The 10,715-nt window shown below is 35.5% G+C and overlaps 1 long non-coding RNA gene across 1 annotated transcript; it reads right to left on the bottom strand.

The window, feature by feature from the left end:
* Positions 1-1,838: 1,838 nt before the first annotated feature.
* Positions 1,839-4,704, bottom strand: LOC132605058 (uncharacterized). Its single transcript, XR_009568998.1, has 3 exons — positions 4,568-4,704; positions 2,266-2,381; positions 1,839-2,112 (listed from the first exon to the last, which is right to left on the bottom strand). It is a non-coding gene; the product is annotated as an uncharacterized LOC132605058 (long non-coding RNA).
* Between the last annotated feature and the right edge of the window lie 6,011 nt (positions 4,705-10,715).

Genomic DNA, 10,715 nt, shown 5'->3' with positions numbered 1-10,715 from the left:
CGTGATATAAGAAAAGTATATACATAAAAAAAATAAAGTAAATCTCAAGCAATAAACTCAAATTTAAGTAAATCTTATAAACGGGCTAGAATTGAGTTAGTATTGGATTAAATTGGATATCACTTTAAAATGGGCTATGTTGGGTTGAGCTAAAATCAGCCCAATATGAAATTATCTTGAGCTCAATCTATAGAATTTTGGACGGGCCATCACCTTTTGGGCCAAGTTTGACACCCCTTCTGACAAGGGAAAACATTCTAAATGCCTAACTTCTCGTTTATTAAAAAGTCAAAAATAAAAGGGATAACTACATGACATAACAAACATACAGTGGGTATTGACATTTAGTAGCTATAGTTTAACTTAATTACTTTTCATAGCAAACATTTGTGTATTAATGACATTTAATAACGATATATATATATATATATACACACATACACAAAATAGAATACCCATCAAACTGTTCACTTCCAACCCAACCCTCCCATCTCTCTCCCCCCTCTTCTCCCCATTGCTCCGCCGCCGGCCACCACGACCGCCAGACCTCCGGCGAAATGTCGTGCCCTTCACCACCGTCATATTCTCATTGTTGATTACTGGAGCAACCAAAATATTTCCTTTCCAAAGATTTTCTCTAACTAATAAACTTTACAGAGATCAACAATTGCAACCACTTAACAGTTCGGCCATCTCTTTTCTTTCAATTAGAAAGATGAAAAACTTACTCCTTTGGTCATTGGCAACGTGCAACAACCACATTTTCCGGTTAGATCTGTATTCGCCGGAATTTTTTCCGGTCAGATCTGTATTCGCCGGAATTTTTTCCGGTTAGATCTGGATTCGCCGGAATTTTTTCAGGTCATATCTGGAAAAAGTCCAGATTTTCGCTTTATTTTGTTGTATATTTACCGTGTATACAATGTGTTTCGCTTGTATTTGTTGTATACATACCGGAAAATATGGCATATTTGTTAATTTTGTGGTGTATGAATGTTTTATACTGTATTTTTCGCCTGTATCTGTTGTATACATACCGGAAAATATGATGTATTTGTGTAATTATTGGTGTATATGTATTCAGTTTTTACTCATTGTATTCATGAATACAACAAGCCAATTTATGAATATAGATAGTTATTTCATGAATACAGTGGAAAAAAATTGTTGTATTCATGAATACAGCTAAAAAAAAAATTGAATACACATGTGGGAGCTAGGCTGATTTGCTACAAAACGTAATTATTGAAACATTAGCTATGTAGTTTGATTAAACCTCAAATGTTTGCTATTTATGTAAAATGCCCAAAATAAAAAGCAAAACTTATAGGGAACAAAACATAAGATGCTATTAATTGCTGCAAGATAACACATTCTAACAATTGCAGATTTTTTTGCAAAAAATCGTATTTCTTCTAAAAGCCTTCAAATGAACTTCCCTTTTCAGCCACAATGACCATACAGGGATCATATCGCTTCTATAGGACAAACGATTTATTAGTAAACAATTGAGAACACGCAAAAGGATGGACATTGGAAAATCATAAACTGACGAATCAAGAATGGCATCGAGCATAGGCATATTTATTAATTCACACAGCAGATATGAAGATTAACAAAATCAGAAACTTGAATTATACTGTCAGCTGCAACAAAGGGACTAGCATTCTCCCAAAATAAATCAAGCAAGCAAGTAGGGATTCAGGAGACTAATATAGCATTGTCAAAACAGGCACTTAGGTTAATCATTCATTTAAATTAGAAACCGAAAGATGAGGAATGCTCGGGTGGAATTTTATGAGGAAAAGATGGAGAAAAAGAGCATAGGACTTTTTTGAATCAACTTTTACTACAACTATGGAGAAGAAGAGCACAGGAATTTTTTTAATCAACTTTTACTACAACTACGCAAACAAGTGTTGGATCAAAGACCACGTTGCTTCATCTCAGGCCAATATTAGACAATATAATAATAATAATAATAATAATAATAATAATAATAAATTTTAACTAGAATAAGAAATTCAAAACAAACAACCTCTCATTGATCTTGCAGCTCAGTTACTGAATGCTTCGACCTAATAGCATTTGCCTTATCACTGTTCTTCCCATCTGTCATTTCCAACAATAAAATGGATTATATTCTTAAACAACTACCAAGACCGACATTTTCAAAATATCACTTCAAAATCTACCTCACAATCCTATCTTGCAGAAAATTCTACCATAAAACTACAAAAATCACTAATATTAACAAAAACAAACCTTTGGTATTGTTATTAGAACTAAAATCATACTCTTCTTCCTCATCTTCTTCTTCGTCTTCTCCATCATAACCATTTCCAGATTTCATCATAAGTTTTTCAAGATTTTAAGACTTTCTGCATAAAATCAACAAATTAAAAATGCCCACAAGATTAAAACAATAAAATAAGCTCAGTCTGTTGGAAATATTAAGGCGGGCCCTTGATAATATCATTGAACACAAAAAGGATGGAAGAGGGAGAGAGACATTAAGCTCACTTCATAATATATTAAGAACTCCACTCTTACATAATAACATTACACATGGGGTTAATATAGATGCTAAAGGATAATTCTAGACTTAAAATTAATAGATGCTTTCAAACTCAATTTTGAATTTTCATTTTCACACTCTTGATGATTTCTGCTTCATTTTCAACATTCTCTTTGTGTCACCTTTCAACTTTACCTCCAATGATAATCCTTACAAAGAACTAGGTCGGTGATCTGGACATACTTTTTCACATTCACAAATTGTTGGTAATAACTTAACTTTTCCAGCAATTCATTTAAAATTGGCTCAAACTGAACAATCAAATGCTATATGCAATTCATTCTCCATTTTCTTTCTAACTTTTGGCTTTTGCAAACACAAACTCACGGAAGATTTCTCGTATCTTGGGAACTCTTTCACGACTTATACCTTCTCGACGGATTGTTCTTCTCTTTACAAACCCGAAGGATTCACTCTTTTGCGCGCCAATATTTCACCTTTACACCTTTCAGGATCGAACCAACACTCCGATACCACTTGTGGGAAATATTAAGGCGGGCGCTTGCTGATATCATAGGACACAAAAAGGATGGAAGAGGGAAAGATACATTGAACTCACTTCATAATATATTAAGAACTCCACTCTTGCATAATAACATTACATATAATTTACTACAAGTGCTAAAGCATAATTCTAGTCATAAAATTACTAAATGCTTTCACACTCATCATTATGAACTTAGTCATCTTAGAAATACAAAATCATGCACCTAAATATATAATATAAAGAACTTTGTATCTAATCACATTTCTACTATTAATAAGTGAAGCTTTTCGTCGTCCATATGCTATTTCCATAAATAATAGCAAAAATGAGGGCAAAGTTTCTTTCTAACCTTGCTACATCTCCACATGTTACTTTGTGGACAAAGCCACCTAAACTCTGGCTTATTTTTTGTGGAAAAAAGAAACTCTCTCTTTTTTTACTTCTTCTTGCGCCTTTCTGCTTGCTTTGGTAAGTTCTTCTCTTCTTATTCCTTTTTGCTCACTGTTTTCTTCTTGTTTCTTTTTATTTGTGTTATTTACCTGTGGTGTTCTTTTTGGGTTTCATCGGTCGCTACAGAGAATTAGTGAAATGGATAGCTTCTTTGTGTTTACTCAACCACGCATGTGTTATTTACAGTGGGTTTTGTCCGGGACTTTTCAATTTCTTCAGCTCATACAAAGCATCAAGGGGAAATTGAAATTACTTATTTATTTATTCATTTTGGTTAGTAAACTGTAAACCCATGAATTTTTTTTCTAGAAGACACCAATAGTGCTTAGCTCTTTTCGTTCAAAGATGTACCACTTGTTGTTGATTTCTTGTAGATATCTTATAAGCCACATCGATAACATCAAAGTGCATGAACTTGTAATATTCAAAATCATATTTTCCACACACTCATCCAAGATATAGAGATCAATTATATCACAAGAACCAGAAAAAAAAAAAAGGAATTCTACAAAAAATTTAGAAAGAAATATTACAATATACAACTTTTCTGGAAAACCCAATTATTTTTGGAAATTAGAAAAGATTTGGGATTTTGAGTGAAATTCGGTGAAAATTTCTACTAGCACCAGTGAATTTTGGTTATTGTTTTCTTTTGGAATTGAAAACGGGAATTTGCTTCTTTTTTTTTCTTTTTTTTTTCTTTGGTAAGTGCTGAACCAAGATTTCAATAAGGCAGAGCCAGAGCCAGAGCCAGAGCCAGAGCCAGAGCCAGGATTTGAAGCTTGTGAATTTGGGGTTCTAATTCTTTAAAGTTACTAGTTTCTTAATTTATAAGTTGTACATATTTGACAGAAAATTTAATACAAATATACGATTCGAACAAAAGCTACAGGGTTCGGTCGAACCCACGCCCGAAGGGCTAGCTCCGCTCCTGGTTAAGGGGGTTCGAAATATGTAGAAGTACACGAAGAAGTCAAGGGGGTTCAACATTTATTAAATATACATAAAAATAATTTTAACCATATATAACTAGTGTAATTTTTCGTCGATACCTGGCTTTCTGCAGCAGAACCATGCTGGATAGCTGCAAAATCCTTTCTAATCTTACCTTCAAGGAACCTTATACTATCAGTCTTTGGAAGTAGAGAGGTATATCGAATCTAACTGTGTTAGTAAGTCTTTTTTTTTTTGGCAATGTTACTCTTTTTTGGGACAATAAAGTACTTTACAGTATTAATACATCAACGGTTAAGCATCAACAGTTAAGCATCAACGGTTAAAGATTAAATGACACAACATGAGTTAAATGAGGCAACATCATCGGTACTAGGCCTGTGCACAAATCGGTTCAATTCGAATTTTCGAACCGATTCGAAACAATTCGGATAATTTAATTTGGATAATACAATTCGATTTCGATTTACAAATGCAATTGTAAAATATTACGGTTTAACGGTTCGGATACGGTTTGCTTCAATTATCAATCGAACCGATCCGAACAAACCGAATTTATATGCCACTAGTGATTAATATGACTAATTTGGTATATGTAATGTGGTGTTGGCGGATTTGTATGCTTGCACAAGTTGTCAAACTCTTGTTTTGCTATTTATATGCTATTATGCTTGCAAGTTTATCGGTTTTTCTTGGTTAATGTCTTGGTTATAAGGCTGCAAGTTTAGGATCTCATTATTTTTTGTTATGTTTACTCTAAAACTGAAATGAAATAGTTGCTTGTTAAACTTTCGAATAAACCGAACAAATCGATTTGTGTAACCGAACCGAAATAATAAAAAACGAATCAAATTGAACCTAGAATGGATCGAGTTTGGTTGAGAATTTTAGAAAGTCGAAATTCGAAATTTCAACTCGATGATAACCAAAACCGAACCGAACCGATTCGTGCACAGGCCTAATCAGTACAATCCAACTAGGGAAAAAAAAAACTCAAATGACCTTATGAAATAGAAAACTTTGTTAAATTGTGTGTTAGCATATTTCAAGATCTAAAAATATATACAGCATGGACATCTTCAAAAAAACTCATAAGCTTCTAGATATCTTCAGTAGTAGTCTGTTTTTCAGATGAAACTACCCTTTTTTTTTCAATAGCATATTCACCACAATTTTCTCATCAGACAAGATTTGCACCTTTGACCATCCATTTTTCTTAGCGTTTTTCAATGCTTCACGAATTGCTAGTGCATCAGCGATGATGGCCTTCTACCACACGCTTGAAGCAAGTGACCACAACTATAAATAACCGTCACTCCAATGCTTGCCATCTTATTCTACTTTTATAAGCTAGCATCTGCAAACATAACAATACCATTTTGCACCACAATATCTTTATCATTAGTATAATCTGGTAAAAGTGTAGGAGAAAAGGTAACAAGCAAATTATTTTTGTATCATGGAAATTAAAAAGTGTGTTGTTTACGATTTCACTGGGTTCTAAAAAATCCCCATTAAAGCTCATTGAGTTTCTTGCCTTCCAAATTAGCCACATGATAGAAACACTTAATTTAGCAAGATCAATATAATCAGGATATTGATTAGCATTAACAAACATATCATTCCACCATCTAGCAAAAATTCATTGTATTCTCTACATTAGGCCAATTAACATGACAGATTTTTCAAACCAATTGTGCTTTAGGACATCTAAAAAAAAAAAAAAAAGATGATCAATAGTTTCACTTTCTATACCACAAACCTTGCACACATCATAAATATGTCTTAATCTTTTAGAAATAACATGATTAACAGGTAGCAAATTTATAATACATTTTTGAATAAAATGTTTGTATTTGTTTTTAATATTCATAGACGATAAGAAATCCCAGAACTTACTCGAATGAGGTCTATCATAGCTAACTTCTTGACATCTAACAATTTTTCTAGCTAAGTAGTATCCGATCTCGATTTTACATCATAATTTTCATACTTAGCATGATGCCAAATCATTTTATCCGATGGCCGACTGGTAGAAATAAAAATAGCTACTATTGCATGAATATCATCCGTACAAAACCATTTCTATAGATCTTGCATCTTCCACGTATTGTAACTCTATATTCATTTGAGCATGACAATGGTTAGGCCAAACACCACTTGAGTTGGGAATCCAAGAATTCATCCAGACTTGAATAATATGTCACGCCCCGAACCATGGCCTGGACGTAACACGACACTCGGTGCCTGACTGCATGTGACCGAGCGAACCACATGGCTTGCTGAACTATCATGAGGCATACATGAGCGGAAATATAATGTGAATGCATGATGAGCCTTTATAAAATGTAATGAGTCATAATACTTAATAAAATACTTGTTAAACATGAGTGAGCCAAAATGGCTATACGACTCCAAATGTTTGGCATGACATAACTGACTTGTCTAGTCTATGAAACCTCTATCATGAGTCTGACTGGAAAACATAATTACTGGGACAAGGCCCCCAGCATACCTTTACATGCAAAACTAAATAGAGAGATACAATGTTTAAACCCCGAATGAGGTGGGGCTCACCAATAAACTGGTACGAGCAAATCCTACTGATCAGAAGCGTCGTTCTGTAAATCCGTACCTGCATCGTGAAATACAGGCCCCCGGGCAATAAAAGGGGACGTCAGCACATTGAATGTACTGGTATGTAAAGCAACTGGAAGAAACAACATGGGACATAGGATAACATGATAAGAACTGAAACTGAAAACTTGGACATGAACATGAGCATGAGTACATAAACATGAAATTGAAACTGAAACTGAAACTGAGTACTGGAACTGAACATAAACATGAGTACTGTAAGCATGAGATAATCTGTAATAATCTGTAATAATCTGTAATAGTCTGTAATAATCTGTAATAGTCTGTAATAATCTGTAATAGTCTGTAATAATCTGTAATAGTCTGTAATAATCTGTAATAATCTGTAATACCGACATGAACCACCACGGGGAGAAACGTGGAGTCTGATCTCTGCCCGATCAGCTAATCTATCTCGTACCTTGCCGGGGCACGAGACATGAATCTGACATGAATGGATCCAAATCCCTCAATGGGGAAAATATGAAGGAATCGTCCTAACTGGGCGGAGCGATTCTTATCCTACGTTGGCATACGTAGTTTCAGGCTATCTGAGCCTTCTCGGTATTAATACAACTCCCGAACATGAAAATAATATAGTTGGCTAAGAAGCCCATGACTTTCGTGAATTAACTTGTACTTGTCTTAAAATCATGATTTCACGAAATAACTTGTAAACATGGTTTCATGAAATAGCTTGTAAATATGGTTTCATGAAATAGCTTGTAAATATGGTTTCATGAAATAGCTTGTAAACATATTCTTGATTTATGAATAATACAATAGTTCATAATCATATATTTGTAATTGACTTGAAAACATGCTTGTAACTTGCAAACTAAAATCATTAAGTTACATATGAACATAATGAGAACCCATGTGGAAGAATTCATGATTCATGGATTAAGCTAGGGTTCCTAATAACCGTAATGGAAGATTAGGAATACAACAACGAATATAGATACAAAATTCATGTACATAAATACTTAATTACGGGCTACCAATATGTTGGGTTTAATGTCCTAAGATTTGAACTTCATGGATATCAATGAAATGAAGCATGAGGAAGAACATAGAGATTCCCTCATGTGGATAGAAGTTCTACATACCTTAGTTGCTCCAAAACTTGAATTAAAGACTTGGATTTTGAAAAAGATTTCCTAAATCTTGATTCTTGAATCTTGAGATGGGTTTTCTTGAAAACCCTAGATTAGGAATGATTATTTCTTGTTTAGATTACAAGGATATATGTTAGAATTGAGTTGGAATAATTGGAATGGACTTACCTTGGTGTTCTTGATGTTGGAGGAGAGTAGGAGGTCATTCTAGGGTTTGAGGGAATGAAAAATAATGACTTGAACTGATATAAACGAACATATAATGTTCTGGAAAATGCAGTTTACGTCCAGCACTGTGCTGGCCGTATTTCAAGTTTACGGGCCGTAAACTGCAATACGGTCCGTATTCTGTCATACGGACTGCACTGCCTCTCTTCAGTAAAATGGCCATAACTCTTTGCACAGATGTCCGTTTGACCCCCGTAAGATACCGTTGGAAAGGTATTTCAATGCTCTACAACTTTTATCAAGGAAGTTTTCTCAATTTCCAAACACGTTTTGAAATACGGGCCGTAAAGTACAATACGGTCCGTATTTAACCATATGACCTCAAAATGTCAAATTCCAGAATGTTCAGAAATTCTTGGTTTCCGTTTACGGGCACTGTTCATGGTCGTAAATTGGATTACGACCACTGTTCATGGGCGTAAACCACCATATCACAACTGAACGGAAAAATTTCAATTCCAACATTCTTTATCTGATGTTCTAAGTCTAGGATCGTGGTCAAAACCTTCATTAAAGGTACGGGGTGTTACAATATCTCCCCCTTGGGATCATTTGTCCTCGAATGATGGGTCATGGTTAAGGATATGGCTAGACATGGCTTGAATACATGAACGTGAAGAAACATGGCATGGAACATGGAAAACTGACATGACATAATTTCATGAAAACATGAGTGCTAAAACGTGAGACATGAATAGAGAATACATGAACTTGAACGTGGAACGTGAGGCATGAATACATAAGGGACATTATATCTCTTCTCCAAAATGTCCTTAATCCATCATTAATTCGATACTCGTAATTCTTGCCCGACATACAACATATACCTTGTTTTCCTTAACAACTTTCGTCTCCTACCTCCAATGTCTTTGAAATCTCATTTAGAATCATTAAATATTACTTCTTACTCGTCAACATGTCGTATACGTAATACCCTTCGTGGGTCTATTCGCGGTCCGCTAACGGGGAAATTTCCAAGGTGTAACTTTTTTTTTTTTTTTTTTTTGCATTCGTCCTCGAAGGTTAAACATTCGGGATTCTACAAAATTTTGCCAGAGTTTCCCCTGTAATATGGCACTACTAACCTGTCACAACAGCCCATAATATCATTGCCTCACAGGGCTACATCACAATAGCACTATAAATTGGCCACACACGACCAAAAACATGAAAAGAAAGCTTACATATCTCAAAATCTTGGTGCTTCATCATAAATCTCTTCTGCGGGCTGAAACAAATGCGGGTACATGGATTTCATATCCTCCTCGGCTTCCCATGTAGCTTCCTCAACTTTCTGACTCCTCCACAGGACTTTCACTGAGGCTACTTCCTTAGTTCTCAACTTGCGAACTTGACGATCAAGAATGGCTACGGGGATCTCCTCATAAGTCAACCCATCCTTAACTGTTATAGTATCAGTAGGAACAACCAACGATGGGTCTCCTACACACTTCCTCAACATGGACACATGAAATACGGGATGTACAACAGCCAAGTCTTGTGGCAACTCGAGTTCATATGCCACTAGACCGACCTTTCGTAGAATCCTGTAAGGTCCAATATATCTGGGACTTAGCTTCCCTTTCTTTCCAAATCTCATAACACCCTTCATGGGTGAGACTTTAAGGAACACCCAATCATCAACTGAAAATTCTAAATCCCTTCGTCTCACATCTGTATAAGACTTCTGGCGACTCTGAGCTGTTTTCAAACGCTCTTGTATTAACTTGACTTTCTCCATAGCTTGATAAACCAAATCTGGTCCTAACAACTCTGCTTCACCTACTTCGAACCAACCAATAGGTGATCTGCACCTTCGCCCATACAGAGCTTCAAATGGTGCCATCCTAATACTAGCATGATAACTGTTATTATAAGAAAACTCAATGAGAGGCAAGTGATCATCCCAATTACCTTTGAAATCCAAGACGCATGCTCTCAACATATCCTCCAGAGTCTGAATAGTACGCTCCGCCTGGCCATCTGTTTGTGGATGAAAAGCTGTGCTGAGGTTCACCTTGGTACCCAATCCTTCCTGAAAGGATTTCCAGAAGTTCGCTGTAAACTGAGCACCACGATCTGAAATAATGGACACTGGTGTCCCATGTAACCTGACAATCTCACTAACATACAGTTTGGCATAATCTTCTGCTGAATATGTGGTCTTGACTGGCAAAAAGTGTGCTGACTTAGTAAGCCGGTCAACGATCACCCAAATGGAGTCATGTCTCTTAGCTGAACGAGGTAAACCTGATACGAAATC

This window comes from Lycium barbarum, chromosome 8, assembly GCF_019175385.1.
Source record: "Lycium barbarum isolate Lr01 chromosome 8, ASM1917538v2, whole genome shotgun sequence".
NCBI classification, from domain to species: Eukaryota; Viridiplantae; Streptophyta; class Magnoliopsida; order Solanales; family Solanaceae; genus Lycium; species Lycium barbarum.
The sequence above is the reverse complement of the archived record's forward strand: the minus strand, read 5'-3'. Positions and strand labels throughout refer to the sequence as shown.